Genomic DNA, 22,404 nt, shown 5'->3' on the forward strand with positions numbered 1-22,404 from the left:
TAGAGACGATACGTATGAGCTTGTACTCGCTATGGTTATTCAATAATAAGTTGAATTTCAATGTGCGCAGAGATTAAAGTTGCTTAAACGGTTTAATAATTAAAATGATAGGGTAACCTTTAAGACTGGGTTTGGTTTTCGTTAGAGGTTATTTAAGTTAACTGTATCAGATAGGCTTACCCTATCAAACAGTCAACCTTACAAAAGGTTACCATTATGGTTGGGGTTTTTAAAACAACTTCTAAAATAAGCCTATGAAAAACCCCGGTTATGGTAAGCGGTTCCGGTCCCTGGTACCACCTCTTGTCAAAGGTCTTATTGAGACGATCCCAATGACCCTAAAGACGATGTGGTTTAGTCATATGGTTCATTGGTACTGGTAACCACCATCTGGGTCCATCATCAGACCCTGAGTACCACCTCTTGTCGAAGGTCTTGTTGAGACGATTTCAATGAGCCTACATACGAAGTGGTTTAGTTCCATGGTTCATTGGTACTGGTGACCACCATCTGGCCCCATCATCAGACCCTGAGTACCACCTCTTGTTAAAGGTCTTATTGAGATGAACCCAATAAGGCTAAACACAAAGTGGTTTAGTCATATGGTTCATTGGTACTGGTGACAACCATCTGTCTCCATCATCAGACCCTGAGTACCACCTCTTGTCAAAGGTCTTATTGAGACGAACCCAACGAGCCTAAACACGAATTCGTTTACTTACATGGTTCACTGGTACTGGTGACCACCTTCTGGCTCCATCATCAGATCCCGAGTACCACCTCTTGTCAAAGGTCTTATTGAGACGATCCCATTGAGCCTAAATACGAAGTGGTTTAGTCATATGGTTCATTAGTACTGGTGACCACCATCTGGCTCCATCATCAGACCCTGAGTACCAACTCTTGTCAAAGGTCTTGTTGAGACGAACCCAACGAGCCTAAACACGAAGTCGTTTACTTACATGGTTCACTGGTACTGGTGACCACCTTCTGGCTCCATCATCAGATCCCGAGTACCAACTTGATGTGTCTTATCATCTTGACCGTATTGTAATTTTCACATATTTATCATCATAACTTTGTAATACTTTAACATTCAAACATAACAAAGTATTACAAAAGCAAATATTTACGGATCTAGGATCAAATTCGTTGGTCGAAGCGACATACGTCTCACCTCCTCGAGTTCCGGCGCGGCACTGAAATCGCAGGCGTCCGTCGCCGGTAAAATAGCGACAGGAAGGCTAGTTTTCAAAAAATTGGCAAAAAATCATGATAAAATATTATAACGACAAATGGATAACAGCAATTTAAGCACATTGTGCAGATTATTTATATACTAAAATAACTTCGATAACATGTAGATTTTCGGAGAAATGATCACTTGTTTCGATGTATTTTCAAGACAAAATTGAGTTCGTTTTACTTTCAATTTCTCAATTTCAAAGGATTAAATGATAAATATTGTTTAATGGGCCTAAAGTACAAGATATTAGGAATTTAAATTTACCGCATTTATGAGAGTGAGCTTATCAAATTGTACATAATAAGAGCTCCGAAATCTGTGCTTCACGTGGTTTTTCCTAAACGAGCATCAGAAAAAAAATCATTACTAATTGAAAACGCTTTTTTTTCCATATGTTTTTTAATGAACCGACAGTTAATTAGATTTTCTAACTGAAACAAGTACTTTTACTGTCTTTTAGTATGAGTAAAGTGTACAATTTTGCCGATAAATATTGTACTTTTTATAATATATCGCCTTTTTTTGTCATAGCGCTCTTAAGTACACAGCACCGTAACGAGAGCGGGACGTTCCGGGTCCTCTCGCTCCCGGTGAGTTGCACATTTCAGAGCTTATTGTGTGGTCCTGACTCGTGACGCCGCCCGCACCGTCCTCTTTTTAATTAGCGTTGACTGATGTACCTTTACCAGTATGTTTGTGTATTATTGTACTTAACGTCTTCCTTCTCCGGGAATTAATCTTTTTGTTAGTTCGCAGCTGTGCTCTGTTTATGATTTCTTTACGTCACAAAGAGTACCGTCCCTGTCAAGTCTTGTTGCCAGCATCAGACACTCCACGCAGCCTTGAAAGGTTCAATTAAATTCGAATGTGAAATGAACATAAATTAATATTATCATCCAGTATTCGTTTATGCTCATCGGTTTTTGCAACCTCAAAATTAAATGTATGTTATTAAGATGCTCTGATAATTAAATTTAGATTGAGTTCAACTTGGGTTTATTTAATATTACCTATATACAACGCGTAAAATGCCTCTAGCATGTTGAAAGATTCAATAATAATAGTATATTGTGCAACAAGGGAGGAAAGGGGGATTTTGGCATCGAGTGTTAATAATTCGCGACAGCCGCAGGCTGGAGAGAGATATAGACTAGAGTTTACAAAATCCTTACCTCCTGAGTTACACACAATATTTTTCATCACATTTGAGAGGAAAACACAGAGAAATAAAATCATAAGGCAAAAACCTTCAATGAATGGCGGTGTTGTACTGCCCGTTGCTATGGCAACGCGGTCAAGCGCAAATAGAGATGGCCGTCACAATTTCCTGCCAGATTGCAAATTATAACGATTTATCTACGTCAAATTTACAAAATAAATGTAAAATACACTGAAATAATTGTAAAAGTTTTGAATGATTCACGGTTATTTTCATTAGACTTATATTGACCGGGATATAGACCGTGATTACCTTTTTGATTTTTGTCGAGCTCCCGATATTTCGACGCAGTTGCATGCATCATGATCACGGAAAACTGACGAAGGCGGGTGGATGTGTAAAGATTTTTTTATAGCTAAATAGTCAAATTTTAGTTGTGCAAAAAATCCTTGGCTGATTGAAACATCCTTTGCCTGAAGTATTTATTGTACGGATTGTATTAATATTTAAAACTAAATCCATTACTCCCTTGGGAATATAATAGTACATTATTCTTCAGTACACGTAGACGCAATGAGACCTTTAAACAGCAAATGTGATGAAAAGTAATTTAATTACAGATAGGCTTACTGCAGGAGCTGGTGCCACGTCACGAGTCCAATCCCATCTGTTGATCCTGGCGTTCTAGATTATTGATACCTGCAGCGCCTTGTAAAGTGTACCTGCGTTTTAGAAACAGTATGCCAGCCTGGCTTTAGGGCATTAGTCGACTCGCTCATATTTTTTTACTCGGGCGATTTTTACGATTGCACAACACAGCTTGCAGAAGTAATTGCGTAGGCCTATGTGCAAAAATATATGAAATTACACATAATTATTTTTAAATCGGGACTTAATCGCGTACTGACCTGCAACGTTTCGTTTCAGGGACGGCGTTGTCCCCGTGGTCTCGGAGAAGAGTCGGTTGGAGGTCAGTTTAATATGTAGTCATACGCGATTAAGGCCCAATTTAAAAATAATTAAATATGAAATTATTTTGGAGAGAGACATTATAGCCAACAAGCTAAGTGTAGGTATATAATATTGAATGTGTAAAAAATAATAATTTCCAACTACTGTGAAGGCGTATGTAACTGGGTAGAATCGATGTAGATGAGGTTATTGTGTTTGCTCTGGAGGCGCCTGTCGCTCGGGATTTAGATCACGTCGCTGCGTCGCCACCTCGTCACGGAGTTTCGATACCTCCCACGGCTACTAACCACCAACTGTAAATAGTGTGACGCATTCTCACTCACATCTGATAAATTATTAATACATTTGTAAAATTACAATTTGAATCCACTCATACAAAGGAGAGATGTCTTTTATGAATGAGAAAGTTTAATGAACATACATTATGATCTTCATACCTATTACATTATATTAATTTGATAATAATTATAGTCACTGATGTGTTTCATATACAAATATAAAAAAAATACCATAAAAATCTTTACATTAGGTAACACGCAACCGGACGAGTCAATTCTCCATGCAAACACTCTCGACTATATGGTTTATGGAACTAGACATTTTTAACCGACTTCAAAAAAAGGAGGAGGTTCTCAATGGATATCTCCGAGAATCATGAACCGATTTTCAAATTTTTTATTTTACTTTTTCTCTTCTCTTTTATCTCTGCTAAGGTTTCCAAAGGCCTATTTTAGAAAATCGCAATTCAAACAAATAGGTTGAGCTCTGGAGGATAAAACAGAATTAAGAAGGAGGGCTCTTTTCCATTAGCATCTTCGCTCCTGTTGCATAAAATCCTAAATACTGAAAATAGCTGCATACATTTTAGTACAGCAATATACTGCACTGCGCATATTATCAATTTGATAATTATTTTACTTATGTGTGCACTTTACTGCATACTGCACTACCATTCAGCCGAGTCGTTATAACTCTTATAAGAGAACGTTGCCCCTGATACTGAGACTGTCTGACCAGGCCCCGTAGCCGCCAAACGAAAGCGATACGCCGCTGGCTCTGTCGCGCCAATACGCAAGCGCGATAGAGATAGATATCTACTAGCGCTTCGTTTCGTGAGCGTTTCGTGAGCGTTTGTGCCATTCGGCTAGCCACCCAGGCCCCGTAGCCGAATGGCATTTCTCCGACGCCAAACGAAAGCGATACGCCGCTGGCTCTGTCGCGCCAATACGCAAGCGCGATAGAGATAGATATCTACTAGCGCTTCGTTTCGTGAGCGTTTCGTGAGCGATTGTGCCATTCGGCTAGCCACCCAGAGAAGTTGAAGATTTGTTATTATTCGTACCTAAGTGCATTTTGCTCGTGCTCGTACACTATTTGATTGAATAATTATTCGCGGGACGTATGAGCGAATAATAATAAATTAACATCATTTTGGTGCAAAATATGAGTCCGAATTGTCTTCTAGGTGAAACTTTACCTCCGCGTTATCCTTTGAAATGCTTGTCAGTAATTAATGGTACTCTTTGCAAAGTAATAAAGTAAATCTATGTTATTATAATATTTATAATATAACACATTTTGCAAAACATTTGTAAATAAGTCTCAAATGGATGTCCAACTATTTTATTTTCCACGCTTTTCACCGAAATGTTGGATGGAGTACACTTTGGTGCCTACTTTATTATGCCTCGGGCACAGCTCAGATAAAAACTTGAACGCTATTTCAGCCTACAACGTTTTATAGCGGAGGAAGCTACTTCCTGAATCAAGGCAAGCCCTACAAATAGACTTTCTCCATCTTGAAAGTTTACTTAATTTGAATGAGGGAAGTTTATTGCTAGTCGTATTTTAACGTCAACAATGTTGCTGTGGGCTATATCAGTAGTTACAGCAATCTTGACTTTGATACCTACTTGTATGTGTCAGTCTCACGAATATAATGCAAAAGTTTTTTAGATAACCTTTTATATATCATAGAGGTGGAGTGGCTAATAATAAAGTAAGACCTGATTTAGACGGCGTGCGAACTCGCATGCAATCTTAGTTACATTGCGGGCTGTTGAGGTTACATACAAGGCAGCCCAGCCATCAAATACCGCAATGTAATAAAACTCGTATGCGAGTTCTCGTACCGTCTAAATGGGCCCTTATTAAGATTGTTTGTGTTTTTGATATACAACCGGTATGTGAACGGCTTTCGTACCTATCTACATAAGCAGGCCTGAAGCATCTCACGCGTAAGATAATAGTATTTTATGAAACTGTCGTTTTGTGAGGTCAAAAAAGACGAGTGGCGTGAGTAGTATTTTTTGACTCAGTTAAACACCGTTGCATATAATACTTTTTAATACAGTTGCTCAAAAAGTGCCCGTTTTTTGGCTGTTTAGCGTGCGAGAAGTTGTATTTTACGAACTAGTGCGTAAAAAGTATATACGTTCCATTTTACGACTACTTACCGAGCTGTTTTCATATTAGTCTAGTTTACTAAGACAAATAAAACTATAAACATACTATTAAGTGATTAATATTTAAAACGTAAATATTTCATAATGTAATTGTTTACTTTTAGTCATACTAAACATAATTTATAAAATGGTTTATACTTACTTTGAAAAATCGGTCATAATGAGTCGTGTAAACAGAACATGATTGGAACGAAACGCGTCTTCTACTGTCAAAGTAGAGGCGTCTACCATGTTTTAACTTAATGCACGTTCAAAAAACCTCAATATGTTACGCGATTTGTCATAATTATTTTACGTTATTTGCAATACGTCGGGGCATAAATGGATCGATTAAATTAAAATGTAGTTGTACATTAAACAATCGTCCCAAATCGTAAATGTTTATGTTTTTATGGCACCCAATGAAATAAATTATGTTAGATGAATAGCAAACTCGAAAATATGCACGCAAGTTTAAAAGCTTCAAAAATACGCCTTTGAATTGTCAAATAATCCGTCAATGTCCATGGGAAAATTGATAGTTCGGATTGTTTTATTTCGTTGTAAGTAAGTAGTAGTGTTTTTTCGCAACTGTATTAAAAAACGTCGTTCGTCACACGTGCGAGAATGTCATTCTTCACTCGTCCCGAGATTTGCCACTCGCGTGCCGCTCGTGGCAAAATGTCTCGGGACTCGTGAAGTAATGACATACTTCTCGCACTTATAACGAAATGTACTATTTTCTACGACCATGCACTTACTTTTTCATTGTTTTCTAAAATAACTTTCGTGAAATTCGCACTGTTTCTTGTATATTGACTTGTCGGCTACTCCTCCGTTCCGGCACTCACCCTGTCGCTCGCACTCCCCTGCGCCGCCGCCAGCCCCCGGCGCCCCGCGCCCCGCTTTATCCATTAAAGGCTTCCTAACAATACTTTAAGAGCTATATCGTATGCGTGGGTGCACGGGGCGCCGGACCCCGGCTGGCATCTTTTATGTAGGGTTTTAAGGATCTATGCACGACACTAAGTATAAATAACGAATAACACTACGGGAGTAGAAAAAATATCTAACCGTTTTTCTCCCACTGCATTAATTATAATTAGAGAGGGTATTAGTTTCTCTCGCACCGGTCTTGTATGGTTTTCCAAACTGTCTACAAATATTGAGTTGGCCCAATCGGTGCAAATGCCATTTGGAAAACATGCATCTCTACCTATTTTAGTTTCACGTGGCATCCTCTGGTAGCAGAAACAGAAAGCAATCAGAAATCGTTTTGGGGCGTATATTACCTACCCACTACAAAATGTTTCGCTTGGTTTACTTCGATGATGATGTAGGTATGAACTTAAATAATACCCAGAGTCGGCATTTTTGGTACTTTTGAATCGTTACAGTGACTTCTCATTTCTCGACTTGGGGTAGGTATACTTAAATTAATATTTTTTCATTTAATTTATTTTCATTATTGACAAATAACACACATACAAAGAAAATAAACAAGCCCGTCTTATCGTTAAAAAGCGATGTCTTCCATTTGCAAAAAGGGATGAATGAAAGTTAAAGTTAGCAATTTTACATTGAATCATTGCAGCTCAATGTTTTCATGCTAACAAATGTTTCATTATTTTCTCTACATATCTGTATAAAACCCCTCTCAGGGTGTAGAGAGGTGTTCATAACTAAAACAACTACTTAGTAGGAAAAAAAATCCATAAAAATCAAATGCAATTTTTGGTTGTGAAGTATTTATTATCTGTACACAAATTCCAATAATTGTGTCAAATATTCGTCAACAATTCAACATTTTCACATTTTCAGTCGCTCAAAAGAAACCTCTTGTCGTTTACCTCCACTTTAAAACTTATTTAAAATATCATTCTGTGATATTCGTAATAGTAAGTAGATCGGAAGTCGTGATATGAAAAGTCACAATGACAATTCAAAAATGCTTCGAAAATTCCACTCTCGCTAATAATATTCATCCAAAAGGTTACAACCACGCTCGAGCCATAGTTAATATGTTTTTAATTAAAATGCTAATTTGTGGGTAAAAGAGAAATTGTTAATCAATGTTAATTTATTAGCGAAAACAAATTTACAATTCTTTAGTGTAAGTTTTCATAATCAAGGTTGTTTGCTCATGTCATGTAATTAGGGAAGATGATTAGGACTGTATCTTTCTGAGAATCACATTTTGTTCGTTTATATGAAAACGCAATATTGCGCGGTAAGCGTTTTTTCTTGGCAACGTTTTCAAGTTTTTATCGGATTATTATCTAGTCTAGCATGCTGGCGACGCATTATCAGCATCCTAATTACATTTTTAAAGTGAATTTAATACCTAGTCAATATTTAGCCGCTATTTGCTTGAATAATGACAGGGTGGGTGCCACTACAAAAAAACCAAGAGCCAGACCGAAAAAACGCTGGATAGATTGTGTAGAAGATGACCTGAGAAATATGAAAAACTTTACTAACTGGAAAAGAACGCCAAACATCGTGACAACTTACAACTGGAGGAAGATTGTGGAGGAGGTCAAGACCCACAAAGGGTTGTAACGCCAACGTACTTCCGTTAGAAGTATTTGATTAAAGTTTCAATTGTTATATCTTCATTTATTTGGGCCTAGGCCACCGTTTGTTTTTAAAGTCTGTATTATATGATTAACTACTGGCCAATTAACCGAAATAAAATATTTAATTACGATATTTTATTATGACCTAAGCAAAATAGTATTTTATACAATCGTGATATAACACAAAGCTTTTCAGTCGAGTACCGTGTTTAGGCCCCAAATCATGCTGAGTGGCCTAATACTCCTAATAGTACGGTACGAGAGTGAAAAGCTTCATTATATATTATCAGTTATCACTATTGTATACAATACTTTTTCCATGAGTCATCATCTTCATCATCAATGGACGAAGAATATCATCATTCAGGTTAAATTTAATGTTAACGATTAGTTAATACTTAGTGTCGTTCACCGTTGTATCAACATCGAATTACCTGGCAACCAATTGTTTGTAATAACCGTTTCTGATTGGTCGATAACGCGATACATAAAAAAAAAATGTGTTTCAGATGCAGAAAAATTTGCCAGGTATCGCAAATTAGTATAGAACTTGTATGAAGTTCTATTTTTGAAATTTTTCCAGTTAACTAAAGTGAAGTGTAATGAAATATTATAGTTAACTAAGTGTCAAAGACTATCCGACACTGAAAAGTCAGCACTTAAAGTTTAGTTTGTTGTGTCTTAATTGACAGATTAAAGTCAACGAGTAGAAAAAATATTTTTTAATACAGTTGCTCAAAAAGTGCCCGTTTTTTGGCTGTTTAGCGTGCGAGAAGTTGTATTTTACGAACTAGTGCGTAAAACAATATTTCATTGCATGTTTGAGAAAAAATATTTTTTAATACAGTATATACGTTCCATTTTACGACTACTTACCGAGGTGTTTTCATATTAGTCTAGTTTACTAAGACAGAATAAAACTATAAACATACTATTAAGTGATTAATATTTAAAACGTTAATATTTCATATGTAATTGTTTACTTTTAGTCATACTAAACAAAATTTATAAAATGGTTTATACTTTGAAAAATCGGTCATAATGAGTCGTGTAAACAGAACATGATTGGAACGAAACGCGTCTTCTACTGTCAAAATAGAGGCGTCTACCATGTTTTAACTTAATGCACGTTCAAAAAACCTCAATATGTTACGCGATTTGTCATAATTATTTTACGTTATTTGCAATACGTCGGGGCATAAATGGATCGATTAAATTAAAATGTAGTTGTACATTAAACAATCGTCCCAAATCGTAAATGTTTATGTTTTTATGGCACCCAATGAAATAAATTATGTTAGATGAATAGCAAACTCGAAAATATGCACGCAAGTTTAAAAGCTTCAAAAATACGCCTTTGAATTGTCAAATAATCCGTCAATGTCCATGGGAAAATTGATAGTTCGGATTGTTTTATTTCGTTGTAAGTAAGTAGTAGTGTTTTTTCGCAACTGTATTAAAAAACGTCGTTCGTCACACGTGCGAGAATGTCATTCTTCACTCGTCCCGAGATTTGCCACTCGCGTGCCGCTCGTGGCAAAATGTCTCGGGACTCGTGAAGTAATGACATACTTCTCGCACTTATAACGAAATGTACTACTTTAAGTACTTAGGTATTACTTTTACGTAATCAGGCAAAAACAACACAGTCATGTTAATCTATATATTATCTGTACTTCAGGTCATTCTATTCTATTCGAAAACAACATTTTATGACTTTTGAGTAAGAGGCATAAAATTTATTATGTCAGTGATTGTTTTGACATGAAGCAAGTTCGAATTCGATAGTGTCACTACATCGCTGACAGCGTTTTCGGTGGCCACAAAAAAAAAACTCACATTATTAATCGAAGATACACAGTCATCATAGACTTTTAATACCCAAAATCTATAAATATTGTTTTTTTATGTCAAATATGTACTACAGAAAACAATCATGTATTGTGTCAAATTCGATATGAATCTAGTAGCCTAAGTTAAATACCTACTATTTAGCCCAAAAGTATGTATATTGTGTAAGTACACTCAAGGCTACCGCATTTTATTGCCGGTCCCATAGTGGATACCCCCCTCCCACTGAGGGGAGACTGAAATCTTCTCGAGGCTGAGGCGTAGGGTTAGAGCCGGCGTAGCTTTATTTGACGTTCATACGCATTGTAATATGCCTACTTGAAAAATGAATATTTCATTTTCATTTCATTATTTCATTTTCATTCATTCATTTTCATTTTCATTATGTGTATATTATTTGTCGTAAAGGGGTTATGCAGCCTACGAAACTTAACCTAGATGTAGATTAAGTTATTTTTTATAGAAATATAAAAAGACTTGACTGCTCCGTGAAGAGTTTACCCGTCACTCAGTAACCCTCGCACCGGGCTTTAGCGGCTTAGTGCCGGACTACTTTGCTTAGTGGCCGCAATCGGAACCCTGTTCCCGAGCTTGCCCATTTGATTTTGAACTTCACCATAAATATAACAGTGTCAATTATTTCGTGTATGTATTTGCTCCGTGGATCTGCCATTAGCCACTGAGATATTTGCTAGAAAGTTACGAATTTTCGGCTTGCTACTGACAAAGAAACAATGTTACAATTGAATTAAACAATTTAATGAAAATTGTTAAGCATGAAAAAGTCGTTTTCCCGTCACTAGCTCGGAAACATGTGTTTTGTCCTTTAATACCAGCGGGTAAAAACGCATTTTATCCACTAGTGGGTAAAGTAATTTGACCTTGAATAAAGTCAAGTCAACTGCTTTAAAATTGATAAAAGTAGGTGAATCTAGTAATAAAGATGATTTACCACCTGTGGAACTACTGGAAGCAGTGATAAACGCATTTTTTGCGTTGCAGTTTCCTCGCTATAGTGAGGGGAAAAGTTTTGTGTTACACTCGGGTGCAAATGTATTTTACTTCTCGTGTGTTAAAAAACTCGCAAGTTCAGGATTCTATTCTCAAACCACTCGCTTCGCTCGTGGTTCAACTATAGAATCCTTTCACTTGCTCGTTTTTCAATTCCACACTCGGCGTTAAAATACAACTTTGCCCCCTTGTATAACAAATAACTATTATATGCTGGTTGTGTATTAAGTACCTACTTAAAACGTTTAAACATTTAAACTAATTCCAGAGATACTTTGTTGTTGCCTGCTCTAGCCAGCCGAAAAGCCCGAAAACATTTTTTCCTCTCACTAGCTCGGAAACACGTGTTTTGTCCTTTAATACCAGCGGGTAAAAACGCATTTTATCCACTAGTGGGTAAAGTAATTTGACCTTGAATATAGTCAAATTAACTGCTTTAAAATTGACAAAAGTAGGTGAATTTAGTAATGAAGATGATTTACCACCTGTGGAACTACTGGAAGCAGTGATAAACGCATTTTTTGCGTTGTTTTTTCCTCGCTGTAGTGAGGGGAAAAGTTTTGTGTTACACACGGGTGCAAATGTATTTTTCTCAAACATGCAATGAAATATTGTCTTTACGTTCCTTAAAATGGGCTGGGAAGTATCGCTTTTTGGGCGCAACAACTCGAGAGGACTGTAAAGGGATTTCATATTATTTTTTAGGCCTAGGCCTGCAAAGTAACTTTTTTTTATAAAATATTGTCCTTTAGAGCATTTTTTTTTATTTCATTGTATGTTTGAGAAAAGCACTATACATGCCTCGGCGTGAAAACGGATTCCCGGCCTCGTATCCCTATCCGTATATACCCACTTGGCCGGAAATCCTCATTTTCCCGGCCTCTGATGTAATGTACTATTACTTCTCGTGTATTGAAAAACTCGCTAAGTTCAGGATTCTATTCTCGAACCACTCGCTTCGCTCGTGGTTCAACTATAGAATCCTTTCACTTGCTCGTTTTTCAATTCCACACTCGGCGTTAAAATACAACTTTGCCCCCTTGTATAACAAATAACTATTATGTTCTTATCGGGATTCTAATAGATACTTCCTTGCTTAGGTATATACAAAAATACAAATAGGTACAAAGTAAATAAGTACGACAATGCAAACAACACAACCAGCTAAAAACTACCTCATTCTAATTAATCACAGCTTACACAAAATCTTTCCATCAGAATTTTAAGATGGAGAAATTTTGTGTACCTAAGCTGTGTAAGATACAGAGTAACTACTCATGGCGTTTATCTGTCTCGTAGCCGCGCTTTAATTAAGCACCAACATTTCAGCGGAAATCAGGACATTACACAATAGGACTCGTATTCTCTAATGTTGTAGTAAATTAGTTTGAATTAAGATGTAAATGAATGACATTAATGAACATTTCATTAATCTCATTCATTATAATCTTATTTCAATTAGGGTCGACTAACTGTGTCTGTGTTAAAGCGTTCCGGACGAAACAATGAGCACTAAAAAAAAACCAGCGCTTTATTAGACCCAGAGCCCAGGCTCGCCAGACCTTCCTCAAATTCTCAAGGATGAAACTTTGGGACAATGTAGAGTTCATATCGGCGGTTAATGTGTGCATATTTTCTAGTTCGGCCCATCGGCCAATTTTTTGCTATCAAGTGATGAAGGTGAAAAAAAAAAGTGCTTACTTTCCTTAAATTCTCAAGGCTGATTTTTATATATGTGTTAGAGCACGTTGTTAGAAATTGGTTATCATCAATGCCAGACCGTTTCCGCCGGCCATAACTTTTACCAGACGCGACAAAGTTGGCAAATAACGACTCTAACTTACCTCATTTTCTCAAGCCTGATTTTGATATATGATACGCAGGGACCTGTAACTAGACCGTTTGTAAGCAGCCAGACCAATCGGATGGACCCAACCATCCGCCAGACCGACTTAAAGTTTCGATATGAGCATTAGTAGAATTGAAATATTCCGGGTCTATAAAAGCTAAAAACTTGAATTTTCTACATTAAGCTACGTGTATTATATTGTATACTTGACGTAATAAGCGACTTTCAAAAATTTTACTTCTAAGGAAATAAAAAAATGAAAGTTTATATGTGGTGCAAGATTAATTTTAAGCTATGAATTTTATTTACACTGCGTAAGTACATGTGTATTTTATTATAAATATAACTTTTACCAGACGCGACAAAGTTGGCAAAAAACGACTCTAACTTACCTCATTTTCTCAAGCCTGATTTTGGTATATGATACGCAGGGACCTGTAACCAGACCGTTTGTAAGCAGCCAGACCAATCGGATGGACCCAACCATCCGCCAGACCGACTTAAAGTTTCGATATGAGCATTAGTAGAATTGAAATATTCTGGGTCTATAAAAGCTAAAAACTTGAATTTTCTACATTAAGCTACGTGTATATTGTATACTTGACGTAATAAGCGACTTTAAAAAATTTTACTTCTAAGGAAATAAAAAAATTAAAGTTTATATGTGGTGCAAGATTAATTTTAAGCTATGAATTTTATTTACACTGCGTAAGTACATGTGTATTTTATTATAAATATAACTTTTACCAAACGCGACAAAGTTGGCAAAAAACGACTCTAACTTACCTCATTTTCTCAAGCCTGATTTTGGTATGTGATACGCAGGGACCTGTGACCAGACCGTTTGTAAGCAGCCAGACCAATCGGATGGACCCAACCATCCGCCAGACCGACTTAAAGTTTCGATATGAGCATTAGTAGAATTGAAATATTCTGGGTCTATAAAAGCTAAAAACTTGAATTTTCTACATTAAGCTACGTGTATATTGTATACTTGACGTAATAAGCGACTTTCAAAAATTTTACTTCTAAGGAAATAAAAAAATGAAAGTTTATATGTGGTGCAAGATTAATTTTAAGCTATGAATTTTATTTACACTGCGTGCGTTTTTTTTCGGTCGTCGAACAAGGTGGTTTAAAATTAGTTTTAAGATCGATCCTTTTTAATTTGTGGGCGAGGGACCTCACACTATGTATAAAGGCACTATGTGTATGTTGCATATAATGTCAAATCCCTCGCATACTACAAAAGTTATTTAAGCATTTATATAAGTTCAGTTAAAATGAGGTGGAAAGTATAAGTGTATATGTTGTGTACACACGTAAAGTATTCTAAACTTTTTATAACGGCATACATGTATTTGAAGAATGACAAAAATGTATTCGTGTTTGAAAATTCAGCATCTCCGACATGGGTTACAACGGGGTTGATGATAAACCACCTTGTTCGACGACCGAAAAAAAAGTTTAATTTACTTTTCTTCTTTTATTTATAATAAAATACACATGTAGTTACGCAGTGTAAATAAAATTCATAGCTTAAAATTAGTCTTGCACCACATATAAACTTTCATTTTTTTATTTCCTTAGAAGTAAAATTTTTGAAAGTCGCTTATTACGTCAAGTATACAATATACACGTAGCTTAATGTAGAAAATTCAAGTTTTTAGCTTTTATAGACCCGGAATATTTCAATTCTACTAATGCTCATATCGAAACTTTAAGTCGGTCTGGCGGATGGTTGGGTCCATCCGATTGGTCTGGCTGCTTACAAACGGTCTAGTTATAGGTCCCTGCGTATCATATATCAAAATCAGGCTTGAGAAAATGAGGTAAGTTAGAGTCGTTTTTTGCCAACTTTGTCGCGTCTGGTAAAAGTTATGGCCGGCGGAAACGGTCTGGCATTGATGATAACCAATTTCTAACAACGTCCTCTAACACATATATAAAAATCAGCCTTGAGAATTTAAGGAAAGTAAGCACTTTTTTTTTTCACCTTCATCACTTGATAGCAAAAAATTGGCCGATGGGCCGAACTAGAAAATATGCACACATTAAACGCCGATGTGAACTCTACATTGTCCCAAAGTTTCATCCTTGAGAATTTGAGGAAGGTCTGGCGGGCCTGGGCTCTTGATCTACATTGGCTATTATAAATGTTTTATAACAGTCAATGTTCCCGGGAACACCATAATATTTTAATTGCTTATGTTTTAATCTGGGTCGTTATAGTTATAGTTCTAAAAAATGTGCACATAGTAATACGTTTTTGCAGTTGGAGCTCTAAGCTTCTCCGACAAATAAACGGTAAAGTGAAACCTATGCGGGTTCTTTGTTGACCCTTCAAAACAAAAACGTACTTCCTTACCATTAACGCTCGTTTTTATATTTTACCAACTGTAAAAGTAGGTCTTTTTATTCTAAGAAATCAGCATAGAAATTAGGGGCCCGGGCTTTATTAAATTTTTATCATGAAGCTTTTACATTTATGTTGTTGTTTCTGCCGTAAGCGTTCGTGACTGGCATATTTAGCACATTCGGTGCTTCGTTCCGCCCACCACGCTACCGCCGCGGCCGCGCGCCGCCGCTACGCGTAATGTAATTATTACACATTTAAACTTCTCCTTTTGACTTTCCTGTCAACATACTCAATTAAGTAAGAGCTTTTAAAAGCGATAAAACAAACAGTCAATAAAAGGTTTTAAATTTAAAATAACTTGTTATGTATTTATAACAGTTTGTAAGTACAAATACTGTATGTATAATATTTTGCTCAATTTATCCAACTCTAAAAATCTCAAAATATAAAGCCTCTAAAAAGTTTTATTTTTATACTAAAGAAAAACAAGAATATCGAATAAATATATACAATAAAGTTAATGAGTATTATTACTATTTATACTTTTAACTACGTATAATGTAAGTAACTACGTAACTGCGTATAACCACCATTATATGTACGAGTCAATGCTCAATCATATTATGTATATCCATTCGATGATCATCGACAGCATATATATGTATATATAATGAGTGAGATGTACTCATGTTTACAGTGCTATTAATGTAAGTTAATGGACCTGTGGTCCTCAAAACTGTTTTTGAGGTAGGTATGTTTGTGTAGTTAGTAATACTTATATAAGTCTTCGTTAAGTTATAAAAAGTACCTACCTACGACCTTTGTCTACGCTCTACGTTGAAGTAGCTAGCAAATAAAGTAATCCAGACCCCAAAATCATACTAAGATTTAGATCTCAATATTGATGTTAGAGCATAAAAGCAGGTCAAGATAAAAATGTAGTAGCGCCGAAAATGAAAAGGAAAATCACGTTCTGGGCCGGTGTTTGCCGAGCGATTTGAGGGGTGCGGGAACATTTATGATTTGGCGCTTTTGCTACTGTATCCAGTTTGCCACATGTTTTCGGTAAACCTCAAATTCAACAACGTTATTAAAGGTACTAATAAAGATGCCTAAAAATAGTATTTTATACAATCGTGATATAATACAAAGCTTTTCAGTCGAGTACCATGTTTAGGCCACGAAGCTTGCTGAGTGGCCTAATAGTACGGTACGAAAGTGAAAAGCTTAATTATATCACTATTGTATACAATACTTTTTCTACGAGTCATCACCTTCATCATCAATGGACGGAAATATCATCATTCATGCAAGTTAATATTAATGTTAATAGAGTCGTTCACCATTGTTTGTAATAACCGTCTCTGATTGGCCGATAACGCGACAGATAAAAAAAAAATGTATTTCAGATGCAGGAAAATTTGCCAGGTATCGCAAATTAGTATAAAAAATTGTATGAAGTTCTATTTTTGAAATTATTACAGTTAACTAAAGTCAACTATAATGAGCTTATTATAATTGAGTCGGAACTTCCATAGAGTATCTAACACTGAAAAGTTAGCACTTATAGTTTAGTCTGTTGTGTCCTAATTGACAGATTACTGTCGACAAGTAGAAAAATATACTTTGATGTATACGGTCACTGCGGACTATACGTACTTTCTCTCCTTTCCATGTTGTCAAGATATTTCTAATGAATCTAAATGTAAGTATATAATACAATTTGAGTTATTATACATACCTACTTGGACATCGTTTATTGTGTTGTAGTACAATAAACCAAATACTTATACATATTTTTATAAAAATCCAAAAAGCAATAAGCGTTTGTTATTATACTCATTATCTACTTTTCGTTTTCGTGCTTATGCTTTTTGCACAGGTCTTTTTGCATGCTCTCTACACAATCCTGTTGGCCGTACTCGCCCATCATGGCTCATTGTGTAGACGGCCCTTGAAACGTTATAATTACTTGCGTGCTTATGACAAACACGGGTTTATAAAAAAGCGGAAGTCGACATTTTGAGAAAGCTGATAATATAACTTAACTCAATACTTAAGGCATAAATCCGTAAAGGGAAAAAACCGTGATAAATATCAAGTCAAGTTTTTACCCCTCGTTCGAGGCCAATCTAAGTTTCTTCGCGCTTCCCTTTCACAACGTTTTATAGGTAGATATCTAACTACTTTCATTCTACTTATTTGGCTGCCTGAGAGAAGCCATATCGAATAAACACATTTTTGCGTACATTTATAATGTATATTTTACATTTTTAATTAGAAATAGAAATCGTTTATTTGCTATATACATAATTTAAACTTAACCTATAATAGGTACATCTTAAACTTGTATAAACCTACACCAAAATGGATGCTGCTCACTCAGCAGAATTATGCCGATGACTAACAAGGAACAGTACCCAACTGTCCAGCTTCCATTTGATTCATTTTTATATTTTTTTTATAAGTATGTAGTCTAAAATAACAGACACGTTTTTCTTTTTAGCTGCTAAATTCAACCTGTTGGGAGAACTTGTCCTTCAAAGTACTGGAAAGTGACCAGACCCTCTACAGATAAATTTGTTCAAGCATTATATTAGGGCCATTAATTCGGTCTGTGTTTAAAAAAAAAAAAAAAAACAAATAAAAAGAAATGCGGTTTGATACCTTAAGGTAAGGTGCTTTGCGCACACTAGCGTCCCCTCCCCCCCACCTGACGCAATCTCCTCTTTTACCCTAAAATATGTCCCAAAATTCCGTTTTTTTTTTATTTTTGGGGAAAGTATACATTTAGAAAGGGGTGAAATGGGTGTCCAAAATTCGTATTTATGAGGATTTACCTTTATTTAGAGAATATGAGCTTGAAACTTCGTATAAAGAATAAAAAGGTAATAAAATACAAAGAAACGAAACTCAGCGTTTTTGGAATTTTATCCTTTAAGAGAGTTAAAATGAGGCTGGCTGAAGTTTGTATGGGGAATAAGTTTTATTTCAAGCTTCAGACTTGAAACTTGGTAAGAAGGGCAAAAACTAGTAGCTTGATAAACTTTGACAAAATTCAGAAATTAAACCACTAATAAACATATTAAATACTATTTCATTAAGTACTGAGTTATAGCGAACTTCAACAAGCTAATGCACGAATATGATAAGTGCTACAAAAAAAATGCATATACCTTTTTAGGGTTCCGTAGTCAACTAGGAACCCTTATAGCCATGTCTGTCTGTCCGTCTGTCCGTCCGTCCGTCCGTCCGTCCGTCCGTCCGTCCGTCCGTCCGTCCGTCCGTCCGTCCGCGGATAATCTCAGTAACTGTAAGCACCAGAAAGCTGAAATTTGGTACCAATATGTATATCAATCACGCCAACAAAGTGCAAAAATAAAAAATGGAAAAAAATGTTTTACCCCCCCTACATGTAAAGTGGGGACTGTTTTTTTTCATTCCAACCCCAACGTGTGATATATTGTTGGATAGGTATTTAAAAATAAATAAGGGTTTACTAAGATCGTTTTTTGATAATATTAATATTTTCGGAAATAATCGCTCCTAAAGGAAAAAAAAGTGCGTCCCCCCCCCCCCTCTAACTTTTGAACTATATGTTTAAAAAATATGAACAAAATCACAAAAGTAGAACTTTATAAAGACTTTCTAGGAAAATTGTTTTGAACTTGATAGGTTTAGTAGTTTTTGAGAAAAATACGGAAAACTACGGAACCCTACACTGAGCGTGGCCCGACACGCTCTTGGCCGGTTTTTGTTTAAAATTTAATAAGAATGAATTCTTTGATAGACACGTTTTTCCTAACTCTGATACTTTTCTCAAAAATGAAGAAAAACCGTAAACCGGGAAGTTTTTCGTGCTAAAAGGGGGTGTTGCGTCAGGGGGACGGTAGGGGACCCTAGTGTGCGCAAAGCACCTTCCCTAAGGTACCATACTACATTAAAGTTTAGCTGGATTTAATTTTTTTTATTTCCCCATACATTCGAACACAACTTGACTGAATCACATTTTTTAACCCCCGACGACGGGGTGTTATAAGTTTGACATGTCTGTCTGTCTGTGTGTGTGTCTTTCTGTGGCATCGTAGCTCCCGAACGGATGAACCGATTTAGATTTAGTTTTATTTTGTTTGAAAACTGAGTTAGTCGGGAGTGTTCTTAGCTCCACTATGTTGGGGGTTTTATCAAAATTTTGATTTTGCGGTTAGGTTATTCAAAGTTGTCCACTCCAAGCGAAGGTAACCGAAGACAATATTTTGTCCACCCCACTTTTTTGTACTATGGGTATTTTTTTACGCGATTCATATTACTCAGAATCGCGGGGTCTTTCTATCCTGATAGGAGAAAAAGAATTTCCTAAGATTTCCATACATTTTTCAAACCTTCCATTCCGTTACCACCATGCAAAATGTATGGAAAAAATGGTAGCGAAATGGGAAAAAAACCTTGGGAAACTTTTTTTTCCTATTAGGATTTGAAAGAGCTGAGTCTGAGTGGAAACCACATAAACATTTCCAAATCCAAAAAAAAGTGAAGTGGACAACTTTGAAAAAAATGGCCCAGTAACAGTTAATCACTGGTTTTGTCATAAACTGGAGAAATAAAAAAATAAAACAAACTTTAAAATCGAAATAAGATGTCATATATTAAAGAAAAAAAAATCTTAAAAATTATTTGATTGTTCCCATAGTTGCGTAAAACAAACTTGTTAGTTCACCTCAAACTCATAATTATTTTGTAAGTATCTCAAAGTTTCGTACTTTTCATAACTCATAACACAATATTATGTATGAAGCTGCTTTAATCAGCATAGTTGTTTTGATAGTCCTAGTTCCATTACTCCATTACTTGCATTTATTTATAGGTACATAATAAATCAATTTATTATCCGACGATGTTTCAAGGATATTCGGTTAATATTCAGGGATAATGAAGACCGGAGTTCCTGGTCCGTCGATGAGCACGATGTTCGTAAATGCGCGTCGGAATTTCTGCATCGTCACTGCCGGTTCTGCAATGGGGTGATTTCTGAGCTCGGCTTCGTGCACGGTTTATCCAGATTTTGGTATTAAACGAATACAACATACGTAAACAATAGATGTTATTTATTATTTACTTAAGTCGTTGTACCCGCGCCTACTAATTTAATTAATTACTTTAATTTATTGTACTTAACACAGCAAAAGGGAGTGTACAAGTTTCTAATGGGGTGGCAACGCGCATGTGACACTGTTTGAGTTGCAGGCGTCCATAGGTTACGGTGACCGCTTTATATCAGGCGGACCGTATACTTGTTTGCCACCGACGTTGTATAAAAAAAAAAAAATACCTTGTAACGTTGTAACCCAGCTTTCAGCTCAATTTCGAAATTCATTTTGCGTTATACAATATTGTATAGTAATTTTTACAATGTCAGACTAGAAATTAAATAGAATGCCGGTTTAGGGTCAGATCGAAGTCATGGACATGGCGCCATAATAATGGGTTCCGTTCTGGCTATTTTGGTTATGAAGTCCATGCTCTAAATTTACGGTGGTTGGGCGATATTCATAAAAAAGTTTTCATTTACCGATACCTACTTGACGTTAATTTTTTCTTTACAGATTTTATTTGTTTTATTCATTTGAAACTTTGAAAGTATATGATTTATTGTAAAATGAGCAGTCCGTTACTGCTCGACCACCAGTAAAGATAGATGCTAAGTAGTTAGGTATCTGACATGTGCTACGTATCATCGATGCCGCAACAGCGATTGTAATATCGTAGCTGTGTGTATATGTCGCAGGGAAATGGCCAAAACAGAGATTTCATCAAATGACTAAGGGATATGATCAAATCACGCAGGATGTCAAAATGGCGAATCCATTTTATCATTTCTCTAGAAAATTTCAGTCATTTGATTAAATCCCTGACTCTATTTAGTGAAATCACAAAATCGACCAATAAACACGCCACGTTTTGTCATTTCACTAGATTTGTTTAGGGATTTGATAAAATCCATGAACCACGTCAGTAAGTTGACGAAACGAGCTTTTAACGTCAAGTAGTTTTATCATTTCGCTAAACAAGTTCAGTGAATAGACAAATGTTTTAATAAATATGAAATTAATTTAAAATGAAACATTTTTAGCTTTGTTTCTTCATTTATTCTATTTTTTTTCTTATTTATAGAAAACAAAAAACTCTTAAAAACGGATTCAATTTTACCATTTCACTAATCTATGTATTTAGTTAAGGATTAGGAGGAAGGTGTGTATTATTAGGTTAGATCTAGTTTTTAAGTTTATGCATGTTAATAAAAAAATTGGACCAGTTAAGGATTCAATCAAATCAAGTAACAAAGGCAAGTCTAATAATCTAAGTTATATTAGATTCTAAGCTTTGTCATTTCACGAAACCAGTTCAGACATTTGATCAAATCACCAGTTGAGACTTCATCATTTCCCTAAATTTGTTTAGGGAAATGTTAAAACTAGTTGACTTTTTGAGTTCGTTTCGTCAACTCACGTCGCGGTTCAGGGATTTTATCAAATCCCTAAACAAATCTAGTGAAATGACAAACGTGTCGTGTCTATTGGCCGATTTTGTGATCTCACTAAACAGAGTCAGGGATTTAGTCAAATGACTGAAATTATCTAGAGAAATGATGAAATGTAATCGCCATTTTGACATCCTGCGTGATTTGATCAAATCCCTTAGAGATTTGATCAAATCTCTGTTTTGGCCATTTCCCTGATGCGAAAGTAACTCTGTCTGTCTGTCTGTTACGCTTTCCCGCTTAAACCACGCAACCGATTTTGATGAAATTTGGAACAGACAATCTTTAGACCCTGAGACAGAACATAGGCTACTTTTTATTTCGAAAAAAAGGGATGAAGGGGTTGAAAAAGAGGTTGAAAGTTTGTATGGGATTTCTTAATTTTAAATGATAAAA

The sequence above is a fragment of the Leguminivora glycinivorella genome, chromosome 1 (genome assembly GCF_023078275.1).
Source record: "Leguminivora glycinivorella isolate SPB_JAAS2020 chromosome 1, LegGlyc_1.1, whole genome shotgun sequence".
NCBI classification, from domain to species: Eukaryota; Metazoa; Arthropoda; class Insecta; order Lepidoptera; family Tortricidae; genus Leguminivora; species Leguminivora glycinivorella.